Genomic DNA, 19,499 nt, shown 5'->3' with positions numbered 1-19,499 from the left:
CAGAGACCCAAACAGCCCCCAACAGCCCAATAAATAGTGAGTGTCTATGGCATCTTACAGCAGCCCCTCTGGCATTTGCCAGAACCCACAGATTGCCAGTCCAGGCCTGTCTGGTTAAATCTGAGCAGCACAATGGCATAGGGCTTTCTTTTTTTCATTAACTTTTCTAATGACAGTTGATTGAACAGTGGCAGTTGTGTCAGATTCATTAAACAAGCAGTGTAAAAACTGCTAATATCTCGAAAACCAGCAGAGCACTCTAAGCAGTTTTACTTAAATTTGTTTAATTGTTTTACATTTTCTTTAACTGACTGTGCAGCACAGAGCAAATAGCCCATATCAGACACATAAAGTAGCCCCTATCTGTATCTGTAGATCTAATGCTGGTCCCAATGCTTACAATCATTATGATTTAGTCTTTGCCAAAAAATTTACTTGTTTTTTTAAATAGATCACTATTTGATATAGTCGAGGAGTATCTATACTACACAAGTTCTTAATGGGGTTATACCAGTCTCATCTGTAGTTGTTGGTGGCTTAGGGCAGCCCAGACTTTGCAGGGCTATACTATTTATATAACATAGGGCTTGCTGGCTTTTGGCCCTCTGGCTGTTATTGACCTTCAGCTTCCACTGCCTTAGGCTGTTGAAGAGAGGTGGGAGTTGAAGCCTTTGCTGTTTATGAAAGGGAATGGCAACAGCTACTAAGCAGTAACACCATTTAACCAGCTACTCAAGCTCTACAGCTTAGCTACAGCCAGCCCTATCAGCACATAATAACACTGGGCACATTCTCTGCCATTTTTATCTATCTGCTCAGATTTTGATTTCTCCTTATTTCTATTCCCATAATGGAAAAGCAGCCCTCGTTCCTATTGTAGAGCCCATACCCTGCAGACTGCTCTCAGCACAGAGGCAGGACAGGTTTTATTGTCTGCATCTTTCAATCTCTCTAATTATAACCATTAAAAAAAATATTAGAAAGAGTTGAAAAGGACAATTCATATTTCTTCATTATGAGCGGAACAAAGTAGTGAGCGGAATTACGGTCGACGCGGCGGCATACGACGTGGTCCCAGTTGTGTTGCTTCTGTTTTGTTTTATGACATAATCCCCTCCAGAAATAAGATTTAAAATCAATAATGTGCAATTGGATTTATGGATTCATCTAACTTCCCTTGGGATGTATAAGTCTGTGGAATGTGACTTCCATTCTAAAACAACGGTTTAGAACACAAGGATTTGGCGTCATCCAATGAGTTCAGCACCGTGAGTGTTCTGCTCTGCTGTTATTGTTAGTCTATTTCCATCACTTGGGGACAGTGAATGTGTATAATGATCAGTCCATGAGTATTATCTGTAACTCCAGATACAAACCATTTATACAGGCTTTATGTAAAACATTTGCACCAATGGATTTCGCTAGAAGCACAGCAGAGGCATTACAAGAACCTTACTCTGGGAAGTTAACCATTCTGAGATTGCCAGCCTGTGTGGCTACACCAAGCATTGCCTAGGGTTAGTTACTGCTCGGTAAAACATTGTTGGCTTTCAAATCCTTTTTCTCCATCCTTGCACTGGGGCAGGGACTCAGACAAGTGTTAGCAGGGCCAAAACTAGGACTGGGGTAGGCAGAGTAGCCAGCTGTCTAGAGAGCGACAGCTGGGGGGGGAATTAGAAGGAAAAATGACTATACGGATACTCCCTGCCTGCCCTGTGAATTGACTGGTCTGAGGCAGGAGGCAGTGGGGTGGTTACTGCTGGAAGGGGGATTGCTAAGGCAGGAGGGAGGTTTCCATGGCAGAACAGTGGGTGGTAGGAAGGAGGCAAGTTGGAGCCAAATACCTCTTGGCCCAGCAATGGGTGTTAGTATTTGGCGCTGTTGCTGAGTAGTACTGAACATGACTCAGTACGGAGGAAGTGGTCTCAGCTCCTTTTCCCCAACGTATGGCAATTGTACAGTATTTGACCAAATAGATGGAATCCGTAGGATGAGACCATGCTTGGCCTGTTAGGGATAGATGTGATTTAATCAGTATGTTTAATGTTATTGTTATTCCAGTCACTAGATTGTTTGTTGCATTGGGAATTCGTTTGAGGAGGTTCTAGAGCAGGTTCTTCTTGGTGGCACTCAAGAGGGCATCTCACTAGGGAGGCTATAGAAGAGTTTTTCTTGAAAACTTTACAAGAAAAGATTAACATAACGAAGACCGATATGCTGTCCAATGATAATTGTAAAAGCAGTGGGCCACTGGAGATAATAGTGGATGATGGCAGGGAGGCTGATAGACCAAGGTGAGCCATGAAGTTAGGTAAGCAGCATGCACTGAAATCAACTGCTAATTAATAGTGATAAGCAAAACTGCCCCCTTTTGTTTTGCCCAAAACTTGCAAAATAGCAAAATTTAGCCAAAATGTTTGTAAATGCATTGGAGTTAATGGCCGTTCTTTCTCTAAATGTGCTCTGTACACTACAGATCTGCCCCCTCCAGCGTTGTAAAGGTAACCTTGGGGGGCCAAGGGGAGGCTCAGGGTGGCTCAGGGGCCAGAATTTCCCCTGGATCCCATTCATCCTGTTGTCTGATAACATTTCTGGGTTTCTGGGCTGTAGGTGTGAAGAAGAAAACAAGGGATGGACAGGAACACAGTAGGGGGTGGAGCTCCCATATTGAAAAGGGTTAGGATCAGCAGACAAAATGGCACCAGTACCTCTAAGTAACAAGATTACTATAACTTAACCTAATCTATATCCTGTAACAAATGGCACTTAATCACCCACACGAAATAAAGTTTTACTGTAAATACAGTAGGAATAGCAAACAAGCCCAAGACCATTTTCACTCAGACAGTGGGGCTATTGGGCAAGATCATGGCACTTTATTAAAATGTTTTTTTTTTTCCATATGTCACACCAGGAAACCTATAAAACCCCTCTCTCCCAGGGTCAGGCCAGAAATGTCTATCCACTTACATTTCTCCATGTACACATTATTAATAAACTTTTTCCTCTTAAAGCAACATCGACATCTCTGTGATCCATTAAATCTCCACAAGAGGATTTACAAAATGAGGTATTTCCAACCTGCGGCACTGGGGCTGCTGTTACGCTGCAACGGTGTGAAGATCTCAACAGCTCAGTTTCCAACGTACTTAGAATATTAAAGAAGATTGCAATAGTCATTCTTAGAGCCTTTCAGTTTCCCCCCCTCACTCTTCCTTCTTTTTTTTATCTTTGGCCATCAGGAAACTTTTTAATAAAAACGGATCAGAATGTCTATGAAATCTCAGCGTGCCTCCTCAGAATATCAGGCACAGAGCGTTTCCAAACACGATAGCTGTGAAATCAGAATGAACACATCAGGTTTATAACCTTACATTATCTGAAATGCATAATGTGAAGGGAACATTGTGCTCTTACATGTCTCCTGGAGCTTAATCCACCAGTCGGGCTCACAATCGGGCTAAGGTCCTTCACTGGTAATAGCAGTTGCTTTTGCCATGTTGCCCGCCTATAGATGTAAATGTTTATATGTTCATTATAATCATCTAATAACTATAAACTGGTATAAACAAAAAATTCCTTTCTGACTACAAAATGGCAATTGGATCAACTTATACTAAGAGCTGTGTTCGTTGGAAGGACCTACTGGTAAATAAAACATTAGAGAGGTTATTATATGGTCCCCTTATATATTTATACATAGTTATCATGTCAACTCTTAAGCGCCTCTTCTCCAGTGTAAACAGACCCAACTTGGCCAGTCTTTCTTCATAACTGAGACTTTCCATACCCTTTACCAGCTTAGTTGCCCTTCTCTGGACCCCTCTCTAATTCAATAATGTCCCATTTGAGCACTGGAGACCAAAACTGCACAGTAGATTCTAGATGGGGCCTTACCAGTGCTCTGTAAAGTAAAAGAATGAACCTTGTTTGCCCTTGCAGCTGCTGCCTGGCATTACTTTCTACAGCCAAGTTTATTATCTAATAGGACTCCAAGGTCCTTCTCCATACCGGATTTGCTTAATCCAGACCAATTACGGGTATACATGGCTGCATATATATATATTTTTTTTTTTTTTCACATCCCAGGCGTATGACCTATTGAAAAGTTCCTGCTGCAAGGATACCACATTCAGGATGGAATTAATTGGACTGCATACCTTTGTGTCATCTGCAAACACTGATACATTGCTTACAATACCATTCCCTAAGTCAGACCTTAGTTTAGAAAACAGTCATTTGTGGGGCACAGTATTCAATGCTTTGGAAATCCGAATAGATCCTATTTACATCAACTCCCCTGTCCAACTTCTTACTAACCTCATCATATAAAACAATCACATTTGTCTGACATGACCTCCCCTTCATAAAGCCATGCTGATTACTGCTTATAATGCCATTCAGAACATAATTCTAAATATAAACCCTTAACAAGCCTTCAAATAACTTGCCTACCACAGATGTCAAACAATTCGGGCACAAAGGATATCATCCACACCTCTACTATAGGTTCTGTTGCAGTGCCAAAAATGTAATTTATAGAACATCTGTCCTAGTCTGAGGGTCCAAATGCATTTTCCTCTGACTGAACCCCCTGAGATATCTCTGTAAAACATTTAAATGTACACTAGCCCAAGATTTTCCAATGAAAAGTTCCTCTGTATGACCTAGTGAGGTTTAAAACAAGAATCTTTAACCAAGTGCAAATGTTTCTTATAGGCTTGACCTACCCTCTCTGTTTACATGAAACTCCTGTCTGCACTGACTGATCTTATCTCATGTTCATGTCCTTCTGCCGGTGCTGCTTTGTGTATCTGTGACTCCTTTCTGCCATGTACTGCTCCACTTGGCTGCTGCTGCTGCTCCATTATCATTTTTTGGATAAAATGACTCTTTTTCCTCCTTTCACTGGGAGGAATGTGTTTATGTGTAAACTGAAAGTGAAATTAGTGTGCTTTGGTAGAGTGAACAGCATGTTGAATGTAAGTAAGGATCCCTAGTAAATCTACAAATGATAACCTTTTATCAGTGGTGCCCAAATGGCAGACTGTAATCGATTAGTAGATCTGGAACTGGCAGGTTGTAGATGACAGCTGAGCAGTGACCACAAACAGCTCAATTACACCACCATTCTGGGTATTTGCTACTATTTATATTTTAAAAATAGGTGTTGCTTATGTAGATACAAGAATATATGTTTGTTTCCAGACCCCACATCAGTAAATCTGTGCTACTCTCCAGCAATGGAAGGGCATTTTCAGGTATTTGGTTGCCTGTGATTTCATGCACCCTTTGGTCATTGCTCTTAAACAAACAGTTTTTAACCATATCGTTTCCTAGAATTCCAACATAATTATGCAAGCTACAACTTGTTGAGTCCATTTATTACATTAGGCTCAAGTGTCTTATTGTTGTTGGTGTGGTCTTTTCTCAACAATCAATTCTGTTTAAATGCAATTCATCAGGTACAAGTTGAAATAACTTTAGACATCACACGCAATGTAAGCCTTCTACCTCACACTTAGATTGTAAGCTCTACGGGGCAGGGAGCTCCTTCCTACTGTGTCTCATACCACATGGCACTTATTCCCTGTGCATTTATATATATTTATTGTATTTATTATAACACTTGTCCTCCCTGTGTGTAATTGTGTATATTGTAAGATTGTACAGTGCTGCGTACCCTTGTGGCGCTTTATAAATAAAGTTATACATACATACAAACATACACTTTGTGAAGGTAGTTATAAGGTACCAGGCTTCTTGGCACCAGAGTGCACTTTATGTTGCACCTTATTCCTAGAGGAGTACATATAGGAACAAGAACTTTAGTGTTAGGACCTGCTTATGGTACCTACCACTACTGCATATGCATTAGTTCTCCTATTGAGAATCTGCCACAGGCCTGCTTGTAGTACCTAACACTGCAATTGGTTTTGCTACTGAACTACTGGCTCAGTGAGTAGCATTTCCACCTTGCAGAGCTGGGTTCCTAAATTCAATCCCAGCCAGGGCACTATCTGCAAGGAGTTTATACATGGGTTTTCTCCTGATACTCTGGTTTCCTCCCACACCCCAAAAACATACAGGCAGGTTAACTGCCTTCAGACTAAACTGATCATAGTGAATGTGATAGGGACGTTAGATTGTAAGCTCCTCTGGGACAGGGACTGATGTGAATGATGTATAATGTCTGTAAAGCACTGCAGAAATGTGTGGCACTATATAAATAGCAGGAAATAGTAAATAGATATTGAAGAGCAGCTAGAGACCTGCTTGTAGTACTTACCACTGTCCATGGTGCTGAAACTGCATTGGTTTTGCTATTGGGAATCTGCTACTATAAAGTACTTACTGGTGGAACACAGCTCTGGACGTCCTATTCTTCCAAGTTTCGATGACCTGCTGGCGCTAAACGGGCACATGTACACAAATGGTCAGAATGTAAGTTGGAACGTGCCCAATGCGCATAAATAGACACCAGGTACATTGTTTCCTTGTGAAGTGATCGCTACTGTTTCCTGCGAGTGTATTGCTAAGCCTGTTATGACGGATTACCTGGTTTCCTGACCTTGCCTGTTCCTGGATATTCCTTGCCTGATTACTGCTTGTACCAGGACTTTGCTTCTGTTCTGCCAGCCCTGACCCTCAGCCTGTCTGACCACGTTTCCTGATTGTCGATTGTTGGTACCACGCTCAGGTTTCTGAACTGCTGCTGATTACAAGCCTATGGCGCAAATCTACCCTGGCACTTCTGCCAGTCCTCCACTGTTACAGCTCTGATACCACCTCAGGGTGCTGCTATCTGTGGGAGGTGCAGGAGAGGTTAAATTCCTCAACTTTTGGCTCCTAATGTGGTACGTGTGACAGCTAGAGACCTGCTTGTTATACAGGTATGGGATCTGTTATCCAGAATCCTCTGGATCTTTCCGAATAGGGGGTCTTTCCGTAATTTGGATCTCCCTACCTTAATTCTGCGAAAAAAATTATTTAAACATTAAATAACAGGATTGTTTTGCATCCAATGGGGATTAAGTATATCTTAGTTGGGATCAAGTACAGGTACTGTTTTATTATTACAGAGAAAAGGGAACCATTTAACCATTAAATAAACCCAATAGGACTGTTCTGCCCCCAATAAGGGGTAATTATATCTTAGTTGGGATCAAGTACAGGTACTGTTTTATTATTACAGAGAAAAGGGAATCATTTAACCATTAAATAAACCCAATAGGGCTGTTCTGCCCCCAATAAGGGGTAATTATATCTTAGTTGGGATCAAGTACAGGTACTGTTTTATTATTACAGAGAAAAGGGAACCATTTAACCATTAAATAAACCCAATAGGACTGTTCTGCCCCCAATAAGGGGTAATTATATCTTAGTTGGGATCAAGTACAGGTACTGTTTTATTATTACAGAGAAAAGGGAATCATTTAACCATTAAATAAACCCAATAGGGCTGTTCTGCCCCCAATAAGGGGTAATTATATCTTAGTTGGGATCAAGTACAGGTACTGTTTTATTATTACAGAGAAAAGGGAATCATTTAACCATTAAATAAACCCAATAGGGCTGTTCTGCCCCCAATAAGGGGTAATTATATCTTAGTTGGGATCAAGTACAGGTACTGTTTTATTATTACAGAGAAAAAGGGAATATTTTTTTTAAAAAATCTGAATTATTTCCTTAAAATGGAGTCTATGGGAGATGACCTTCTCATAATTTGGAACTCTCTGGATAATGGGTTTCTGGATAACGGGTCCCATAACTTTACCTACAATTATTGTGTATGGGGAGCGCCTCCCACTGACCAGAGAAACATTGTAAGGTGAGCAGGGTCAAGGGTACAAGATAATTACAGATTCATGAAAGAGAGAAGTATGACCCAAAAGCCAATCACAATAAAAGTTATGTTTTAATGTAGAACTTCAGTAGGAAATCTGTTTGTAATTTTTTTGGACCATATTCTCTCTTTTATGAATCAAATGTAGTACCTACAACTGTCCATGGTTCTGAATATGCATTGATAAGTGCACTGAGCAAATAAAAGGGAAAGTTAGCAGCATGGTTGAGATCAGAAATGGTTAAGGATTATGCCTGGGATTGTGCTCTGAATCCCAGAGAGTGTGAGAAGAGGAGAGCGAGATGCATGCAATCAATTAGAAAAGCACCAGAAAGCCATGACCTGGAAAAACGTTCTGAAATCAAACAAAGAGCAAGAGATGAAGACTCTCCAAACGTCGGCGCTTTATGTGAATGTGAAACAAAGAGGGAACAGTTCTTCAGCCGAGCGGCTCCCAGGCTTTCACATCATGTAACTGTGTCAGTGGAAGATGCAAAGCTCTGACAAGGAGAGCGCATTCCAACAAGCTTAGTGTAAGAGATGCACATGTGGGCAGAATGTAGGCAGGGAAACTCACTGTCCTGGGGAGGGGGGGGGCAGAGAGTACAGTGTCTGGGGAAGGCAGCAGGGAAATGGAGACAAATAAAAGGGAAACTTTCATGCTTTCATTTTGTTTATAAATCTTTTTATTTTATGCACGTCATTGATGCTAGTTAGACAGGCAGTTTTTAGAAAATGATACATTTAATCCTATTTAATGTTTTGTATCGATGAGCGCAATTTTTTCGGCAGACATGGATTCACTCAAAATAACATTTTGTGGTTGTTAATTTATTTGATGCGCATGAGTTTCCGCGTTTTGCAGAGTTTTGCAAATGTTTTGGCAAAGCGAAACAGATTTGCTCATCACTAATGTTTTGTTTATTTACATTGTTGAGCTTTTTTTAACAGCTCTGATGCTCAGGGTTGGACTGGGGGGTGCAGGGCCCACCAGGCCAGCAGTGTCCCCCACACCCCCTAACCCCCCGCATGGACCCACTGGGCGGCCCAGTTCGACCCTGCTGCTGCTAATAATTTATGGACATGCAATGTTGGAAACCAAGGTTATACAGTTAAAGTGCCACAAAGCTCTGATATAAACAAAGGGGCAGGATTTTTGAAAAGGGTCAAAACATGGCTTAGCTAAAGGGCTCCAGTCGGAACAAGAAAAGAAAACATGGGGTCCAGGTGATATTAAATGTAGCAGCCATAGGAATATGCAATTAGTTTGGGGGTTCTGAGATGGATCTATGAATAGTAAGGGGGCACCCAATCTAGGGTTCATCCTGAGACCTCTGCAAATGTAAATGGATCATATTCAGTTCGGTTTGTTGCCTAATCTTTAGAGGATTCAATATTTGGCCAAATCCAAAACTTATGGGTTCAGTGCATCCCTAATGCAAATATCAGGTAACAATTGTGCATTTTGTGCAGCTTCTTTCATCCTAATGGGTATTTTGATATGTTGCTGCGATCTACAGGTTGCTACCTTTTGTATGGGGCAATACTAGCTGTCAGGGGAAAGGGGCTTGACAATGAGGTGAGGGGAAGGAATGGAGGCCAGGAGGAGCAGAACCACAATAGGGGGTGGAGTTATGAAAAAGATGTTGGGCAGAGATTTGGTGAGTAGGCGGGGACAGGGGACTGAGGCAGCCAGGACTAGGGGACAACTGTGGAATACAAACAGTGTCAGACTGGGATGTCTGGGCCCTACCGGGAGTGTCATCTTGGGGGGCCCCAGCTGTGTTGCCCGCCACGTCACCAGCCAAGTCACACACCATGTTGCATTCTTAGGGGGGTGAAGGCTGAAGTTACTAGCAGGGATTGGGCCTGTGTCAGCGGGTCTCGCAAGGGCTGGGGGCCCACTGGGTTTTATTCCTGGTGTCCCTTCAGCCCAAACTTACAGCCAATTTGTCTTACACTTACCACTGTTTGCATGAATATAGTGCCCCTTTACTTATATAGACTGTATACACCACTTTCCAACATGAGCTCAATGAATAGGGTTTGTGCTGAACAAGAAAAAACCTATGGTTTCTGTTATTTTTGGCACTAAGCAAGAATATGAAGTCAGTTCCACATTAGCACTTTCTAATGTCACTTTCTAATCCCCCAGAACCATTAGAAGAGCTCATAAAACTGACTACCAGTCCATGGAAAAGCCCCTGATAATAAACTGCTCAAAAGGCTGCTTAGAGAAAAGAAAGGGGCTTGTTAGTTTAGGGATATGCAGCTCTGAAAAATATGCCTGTTTATAAAGAAAGGGGGGAACTAAGTTTATTGAACATCAATTTTCAAATTAGTGCTTTATAATTGCAAAAAATAAAAAATATGGATTTTTTTTTTTAATAAAAACAATTAGGGAGAATGTAATTTCAACACAAGTCATGTTTATTGTGTTAATTTCAAGCAAATGTCGTTTTGATGAACACTGTCCCTTCAGAGTAATACAATACACGTACATCTATAGATTTATAAAGCTTAATAGCCTTATTTGTAAACCAATAATTTATCCGTCAATATATCCTAAAGAACAAAACATATTTATCTGTATAGATACATGTAAAGTATACGGAGCCCTGGCATTTTTTGATGATACTGTTCCTTTAAATTGGTATAGAACTTTCTCCAATAGATCTCTGACAAAATGCCAAATGCTAATTAGTACAGTAAAACTTCCGCCGTCCCGAACAATAAAAATTTTAGCTGGTGTGAACAAAAATGTGTTATCTGCAAATGTGCAGTGTAATAAAGAGGCAATAAACATCTATGTTCAACCTGAGCCAAAAATTGGACTTCAGCTCAAACTTTTTCTGTCCTTTTTCCCTGCAGAAATAATTGCAAGGCTTCTGTACTTTATTGGGACAAGTACAAATTGCCCTTTAAGCTGGGAGTCTCAGTTCCCCCAAGAAACCTGTTAAGCTTATTAGTTACAGTTGTATATAAGTGCAGGTGTGGCTTGTTAAGTTTTTCTGGGCTCTCTGCCAGAAGCCCACTTATTAAATTCAGTTTGAAAAACATTGTATCTAAGTGTGGGTTCAGCTTGTTAACTGTTCTGAGTTTGCTGCCAAAAGCTACTTTTTTTAAATTAAATTTGAGAAACATTGTATCTTTTTTAGTGTTCAGTGCAGGTTCAGTGTAAGAGATCAAAGGGAAATGAGGGACTTTTTCAGAAAGAATCCGGGACTGTGGGATGAGCTGTCAAAATTGGGACTGTCCCACGACAATTGGGAGGTATGGTATTACAGATTACAAGAAATGTAGTTTAATATATTATAAGATAAGCCCCTGGCCAACCCTTGATCTTCCCCCAGTCCAACCCAAATGTACCTTTTTTCCTTCCTAAACCATCTGTACTGCCTACAGTTCCATACAGTAAGGGGTCAGAATGCAAAGCCCAGTAATAGGGAGAGGGGCTTTGCTACAGGAAGCCACAGAGGTATGGTAATCATTGCAAGAATCCAGATACCTCTAGAATAAAGCAAAGTGAGTAAATCTGCTCTAGAATTTTGCTCTGGCTCTGCTCTAGAACTTGCTCTCACTAGGGAAAAATTGATTGCAATGCATTTGGGTGAAAAAAAACACAGTGATCAAATGCCTTTGACTCCAATGCATTTGGCAAAAGTTACTATTGATTTCTATCTATTTGGCCCAAGAAAAAAGCAGCCATTAACTCCAATGCACTCATTGGGGGAGACTTATTAAGACACGCTCGGAGCATATTTTCACCGATTTTTTCGCGCTTGCTTTCCGTGCGCCCGCGCGACTTTTTTGTACGCTTGTGTGACTTTTTCATGCGCTTGCGCGAAAAATTCGGAAAGGTTCTGCCACTGTTTACAATTGTTCGGTACAAAAATTTTATCACTTTCGGATCGCCAAAATGATATTATCGTGACATACGATTTTTCGTAAGCATTTTCGTGATATTTGCAATGTTCAGAAATTATCGTATCCAATCCGAATTTTTCCCATTTGGGATTCGAACTCGTGTCTTAATGAATCGGCCCAATTGACTTCAATACATTTGACTTGAGAAAAACACAGGAAAAAACAATAGTAGCTGACTCCATTTTGGCAAAATTTTGGTGAAATTTTGCTACATTGCAAATATCCATTGGGCAGACTTTTCTTTTCTGACTAACTTAATTTTCTACCGTCCGTGCCCAGTCTGCTGAAATGAACAGTAGGTGGTGCTATTGGTTCATATTCATTATACAATGTATTAGCAGTGTAGTGTAAGGTGACTGGCCTCTTTGTGGCAGATGAAAACAAAGGTCTCAAGAACAAGAAATGGGCCATTTCTAAATTTTGCAAAACATAATTTGTAGGGTGCAGATTTGGTTTGAAATTTGAATTCTGTGTAGGTTATAGGGCAATGCCTACTGATATTGTGATAAAACCATAGGCCATTATTCTGCTTATGAGCTTTCCGCTCCCTATGGGTGAGAAGGAGCATCAGAGTTGTAAGCAATGTACTGTACAGGTTTTGTAGCACATATAACTCTATGCTAAGGCTACAGAAAATCACTATTTGTGCGCTATTTGAGTCAGCCCATAGTATAATATCAGAGCGAGAAGTTTGCTCAGGAGCAGTAACCCATAGCAACCAATAAGATGTTTCCTTCAAACAGGTGACCAGTAAACTCTGCCTTCTGATTGGTTGATATGGGTTACTGCACCTGGGCAAACTTAGTGCCTTTTATTTCATAACATGTGGTGGAGTTCTGGGAGTGTAGATGGCCCATAAGGGTTTTGGATAATTTAACTGACTCTATACTCTGATATTGGGGTGCAGTGATTAAATAGATAAATAGATGTTGCTTTGGGAATAGTAACTTCTAGTGGTGGCAAATGAAAGTGTCGAAGAGTCGCTTTAATTATGCACTGACCTAAGGGTTCCCAACCTATTTTTTACCTATAAGCAGCAGGTCCTTGGAGGTTAGATGACCCATAAGGGTTTTGGATAATTTGACTGACTCTATACTCAGATATTGGGGTGCAGAGATAAAATAGATAAATACATTTTGCTTTGGGACTAGTAACTTCTAGTTCACCACTGGTGGCAAACGAAAGTGTTGAAGAGTCACTTTAACTATGCACTGACCCAAGGGTTCCCAACCTTTTTTTTACCTATAAGCAGCATTTAAATATATAAAGAGTTGGGGAGCAACACAAGCATGAAAAAAGTTCCTTGGGGTGACCAATAAGGGCTATGATTGGGTATTAGGTAGCCCAATGTGGACTGACAGCCTTCAGGAGGCTGTGTTTGGCAGTACGCATGGTCTTTATGCCTCTAAAACTTCCCTCCAAGTCAGAAATTAAAAAATAAGCACCTACTTTGAGGCCACTGGGAGCAACATCCAAGGGGTTGGGGAGCGATGTGTTGCTCCGGAGCCACTGGTTGGGGATCCCTGCGCTGACCTATGCTTTATTGGAACACATACATACATATATATTTATTTCTATTTTTCTGCTTGTCTATGCTACACATTAAAGCCCCTAATATCTGTGCCATATCATGTCTGTGTCTCCGGTCAGCAATCCCACTGTGTCCTGTCACCATCTAGAAAAACCTCTGAGTCCGGATCCTCTTTGCATATGATCAATAATTGTAATTAGAGACATTTATAAGGTGTAACTATGAAAAGGCAGATCAATAGCAGGGCACGGCAGCACTGGGAAGTGGCTAGTATCAATAATGGAAATATAGAAATGTCACACAATCCGGTGTGAAAGGGCAGGTTAGTAGGTCCTCGGGCTGCTTCACCCCTAATTTTGTATTCACCGCGTCGGCTGCTCCCACAACACAATGTAAAGCAGAGCAATTGGCTTACGCAAGACTTCTGTAAGGAATCAGAGGGACTCTGATTATCCCGCATTTCATTTAATAATAAATCACCCCTGGACAATAGCTAAGTGCTGTTGTGTTGAGCTGTATCTGCACTAGCAGTTCACCCTAAAACCCATGTTAGGAGTCAGAGTGAGTCACTGTGATGAATCCAGCGGTGGTGGAAAAGCAAATCTCCTGTGTCTTTCCTATTGTTCTAGCAGAAGTGGCTTCTATCAGTCAGTCAGACTTTGCAGATATCAGCGCATGCAGAACAGGCTTCAGGGTAAATTAGCGAGGGCTACGGCTTCCAGTAATTATGTTTCTGCTGTATATGCTCTGTGGATATGAATATTTATTAAAAACCACATCAAAGTCTTTTTTTTGTAAGATAAAGGCCAAGTCTGTATATGCAGCTTTAACACTGGAGCCTTTACTGATCCCTCCCCTGGCTTTTTGGGATAAGTCTTTTGTCTTTGAGCAAAGCCCTCGGAGACCCTGAGCTAGAGATGGGAATGATTTCTGCTGCACCACTAAACCGTGCTGCTAATACAGAGAAAACCATCTGTACTGCCTACAGTTCCATACAGTAAGGGGTCTGAATGCAATGCCCAGTAATAGGGAGAGACGCTTTGCTACAGGAATCATTGCAAGAATCAAGATACCTCTAGAACAATGGAACACTCCAAGGTGGTGATGTTGAGAGAACATTGGAAGACCCCAGTGACTGTATTACAGGTATAGTATCCTTTATCCGGATGTCCTTTATCCAGAAAGCTCTAAATTACAGGAAGGCCATCACTCACAGACTCCATTTTAATGAAAATGCAAATTGTTATAAAAATATTTCCTTTTTCTCTGTAATAATAAATCAGTACCTTGTACTTGATCCCAACTAAGATATAATTAATCCTTATTGTGGGCAGAACAGCCCTATTGGGTTTATTTAATGGTTAAATGATTCCCTTTTCTCTGTAATAATAAAACAGTACCTGTACTTGATCCCAAATAACATATAATTAATCCTTATTGGGGGCAAAACACTACTGCTACTGGGTTTAATAATGTTTAAATGATTTTTTAGTAGACTTAAAGTATGAAGATCCAGATTACAATAAGAGCCCTTCTCCAGAATATCCCAAGTCCCAAGCATTCTGTATAACAGGTCCCATACTTGTAACCTGATCAGTCTGCTGTTTCATCCAAATTCATGTAAACCCCCCTTACAGACAGTAGAGCACAAAATTTGCACAAACGATGTAATGAGTACAGACTCCCTGGAGTGCAACCACTAGTACAATGCACTTCTCTTGGAAATGCTAAATGTCAGGGGCAAACACTGTCTAATAAAGTGCAGCCCTATAGTGCACATAATAATTCATTCCTGGGAGAGAGACATTCATTGCTGTATGTGCTGTATAGAATGGGCAAGCAGCAGATTATTACAAGGAAATCTCTAGGGTAGCCCTGGGGAGGGGGGGGGGGAAGTTGGGATGAACCTGAACCTGAACCTGAAGTAAACAGCAATTAAGAATCTACTCAATTAGCTACACAATAATATAATCATGATACTATTCGTTTGATGTCAGATGTTAGACCTTTAACAAGTGGTCAGGGCCATCGTTGTTGGTTTAAGCTTACTAATGTCTATTTGATAATGTGGGGTCAGTAGGGGGTAGTTGATAAAGTTAACTTGTGTATTATGCACACCTGGGGGGTGAGGGGGAGATATAAGGAGATTATAGGAGCGGGTAAGCACCTTCAAATTAGCTTTTAGTATGATATTGACATTCTGAGACAATTTGCAGTTGGTATTTATTTAGCTAGTTATTTAGCTTTTTGCTCAGCAGCTCTACAGTTTGGCATTTAACCAGCTATCTGGTTGCTAGGGTCTTATATAGGGTTGCCACTTGTTTGGTTTTGACCCGGACCAGGGCTGCCCTGGTCAAAACCTCCTGCCTGGTTTCGCAAATTAGGAAAAACTGGGCTGAACTCATTGACGATTGATGATCTGTGTCATAGCCCCACCCCTGTGATGTCACAGCCCCACCTCCTCTCCGACCCATGGCATTGCAATCCACCTCTTCCCCCTCCCCCATGACGTACCCCTGCCCCCTGCCCAACGAAGAAAGCCAGCGGAAATGGCAACCCTAGTCTTATACATCTTATCAACCAGGCAGTAGTTTGCCTAAGAAATTGGAATAAAGATGAGTAAATAGAATAAAAGATTAGCAATAAAAATTAACAAAGACAATACAATTCTAACAAAGCAGTCATTTTTGGCTTCCAGGGTCAGTGATCCCCCATTTAAAAGTTAGAAAGGAAATTCATAAATGATAAAAAATAAATAATGAAGACCAATTGCAAAGTTTCTAGGAATGGGGCATTCTGTAACATACTAAGGCAGTGATCCCCAACCAGTGGCTCGGGGGCAACATGTTGCTCCCCAACCCCTTGGATGTTGCTCTCAGTGCCCCCAAACCAGGGAGTTATTTTTGAATTCCTGACTTGGTTGGATAAAAACAAGATTTACTACCAAATAGCCCCTGTAAGCTGATAGGGTGAATAGAGGCTGCCTAATAGCCAATCACAGCCCTTATTTGGCTCCTCCATGAACTTTTATGGTGCTTGTGTTGCTCTCCAAGTCTTTTTACATTTGACTGTGGCTCCCGAGTAAGAAAGGTTGGGGATCCCTGTACTAAGGGCTAAACTGCCCAAGAGATTTTGATCAGATTTTGTGATTTTATCAGATCTTTTCACAATGAGAAAAAAAGTCTGTCAGACTTTATTAGATCAGATTTTATCTCATTGGATGAGGGCGCAGCAGGCAGCGTTCCCTTCCAACAAGTGTGTCGTGTCAGATGGCAATCCGTTCATGCAGTTTACATATCAGATTTTTCTATCAGTCCCATTGTATTTTAACCCATGTGACCATATCTGACTTGTAGGATGCGTTATGTCAATCCGACTCTCCTAGTATCCGACTCCATCCTACTAAATCTGCCATGGAGTTTTAGCCATTATACCAGATGCACAAACTTTTTCACCTGAGAGCAATAAGCACAAAAAAGGCGGAGAAAGTTGAATTGTGGCAAATCCAAGAAGCCCCTATACCCATGTAATACTAGCTCTTACTACCTAGATTGACAGTAAATGGTAAATTACAATTATGTGGTTTGAGTACAGGTACTGTATATACTCGAGTATAAGCCGATCCGAATATAAGCCGAGGTACCTAATTTTACCTTAGAAAACTGGAAAAACTTATTGACTCTAGTATAGGCCTAGGGTGGGAAATGCAGCCGCTACTGCTAAGTTTCAATAATCAAAATAAATACCAATAAAATGACATTAATTGAGGCATCAGTGGGGTATATGTTATTCAATATTTATTTCAAAGAACTACCCCACGCTCATTGCACACTGGCAAACTGGCAGCAGACCCAGTCCCGGTGGGATGTAAGGGGAAATAAGTATTGCTAGTGGGAGCCTAGCCCAGGGCATTGGAGGGTCTGGTTGCAGGTGGCCTAATTTGCACACAAAGGAGAGAGGGTGCTAGTCTAGAGGGATCCATGGCACCCGACTTGAGTATAAGCCGAGGGTGACTTTTTTCAGCACATTTTGGGTGCTGAAAAACTAGGCTTATACTCGAGTATATACAGTAATTATAGGTGCTTCTTTATCAAGTATTATTATGTAATTCCATTAACGGCGCATGGCTCATACAAGTTTTATACCCATATGCATAACTGCATTCATCTACAGCAAACCACCATTTCCAATTAGATTGGCAACCCCCCAAATCCCCAAAGTTCTCATACGCTGCTAATACATCTTGCACTGACTCGGCGGAACAGTTTTATATCATCTACAAACAGATAGAGCTTTCATTGCCTAGATCTATGTCATTAACAAAGAAATTAAATAGAATGGGCCCCCAGGCACAACCCTTCACTACAACATTTATAATATTACTCCAGCTTGAGAACTGACACACTCTGCGTGCAATCGTTCAACTGATCTTCTATCTATGTACATGGCCTATTCCCTGGAACAACATGAAGACAATTTATAGCAGGATATAATATGCAGTCAGAATGTATTGCTGGGCTCATCCGTTTAGCTACTAGTAGTAAACAAATATGACAGTACAGCTGGGGATACAATTGCTGATACAGGCTGGCAACTGTAACCTGAGTTGTTCGGTTATTAGAAATAGTAAATACAAATAACAGGCCAAACGCATGGCCTGTCTGACTGTCCTAGCCGGGTGTCTCTCATCCATTGATGACGTCCTTCCCATAATCTATCCCATTAACAGCCCATTACACAACCTGACTTTGCAAGTTGTGAAGACTGGTCATTAGTTGAGGCAAATTGGCCCAATCACTTCCCCTGAAAAATTCATGAAACAATGAAAAGATGTACAAAATTGAGTCAATTGTCTTTTTTTAAGTGTTTTTTCTTGCTCCAAATACATGGGAGTCAATAGGTTTTTTTTTCTACCAAATACACTGGAATCACTAGGCATTTCCCGAGCAAAAAGAAATGTATTTTTTTCCCCATTGAAACAAAACATATTGTGAAATTGTAGAGTACATTCATGGAAATATCGCTGTGAATCTGGCAATAAAATTCCCTCAGCTACTGGTTAGCAGGTGTATAAAAGGGTGCTTCAACTTTGCTATTGGTCTTCATTATTTATCTTTTTATAGTTTTTGAAGATTTGCCTCATTTCTATGCATCTTTCCAGCTTTCAAATGGGGGTCACTGACCCCAGCAGCCCAAATTGTATTTCTCTCTGTGCTTATAATTTTATTATTGTTACTTTTTATTTCTTATCTTTTTTATTTTGTAACTCTCCCATTTATAATTCAGTCTTTCATTCATCACTGCCTGGTTGCTAAGGTAAACAAGAACCTAGCAACCAGATAGCTGCTAAAATTCCAAACTGGAGGGCTGCTAAACAAAAAGCTTAAACACAGGTATGGGACTTGTTATCCAGAATGCTCAGGACCTGGGGTTTTTCAGATAAGGGATCTTTCCATAATTTGGATCTCCATACCTTAAGTCTACTGAAAATAATTTAAACATTAAATAAAGGATTGTTTTGCCCCCAATAAGGGGTAATTATATCTTAGTTGGGATCAAGTACAGGTACTGTTTTATTATTACAGAGAAAAGGGAATCATTTAACCATTAAATAAACCCAATAGGGCTGTTCTGCCCCAATAAGGGGTAATTATATCTTAGTTGGGATCAAGTACAGGTACTGTTTTATTATTACAGAGAAAAGGGAATCATTTAACCATTAAATAAACCCAATAGGGCTGTTCTGCCCCCAATAAGGGGTAATTATATCTTAGTTGGGATCAAGTACAGGTACTGTTTTATTATTACAGAGAAAAAGGAAATCATTTTCAAAGAATAATTATTTGCTTATAATGGAGTCTATGGGAGACGGTTTTTATGTAATTTGGAATTTTCTGGATAACAGGTTTCCAGATAATGGATCCCATACCACAAAAAAATCGATTGCAAATTGTCTCAGAGTATCAGTGTCAACAGGATCTCTCATTTGCAGAGCTTGAGTAAATGACCCCCTAAGTAATACTTTACTTCTTACATTTTCCAGGATCTACTACCATTTCTGTCACAAATATCATTTAATATGATATTAAATCATTACTGTTCTCAATTTATTCCATTAATAAGAAAAAGTAGAAGTGTTAAGAATCACCCCATGTGGCTTAACTCTGAGGTAAAGAAGTTAATAGGGAGAAAAAG

This window comes from Xenopus tropicalis, chromosome 4, assembly GCF_000004195.4.
Source record: "Xenopus tropicalis strain Nigerian chromosome 4, UCB_Xtro_10.0, whole genome shotgun sequence".
Classification (NCBI taxonomy): domain Eukaryota; kingdom Metazoa; phylum Chordata; class Amphibia; order Anura; family Pipidae; genus Xenopus; species Xenopus tropicalis.
The sequence above is the reverse complement of the archived record's forward strand: the minus strand, read 5'-3'. Positions refer to the sequence as shown.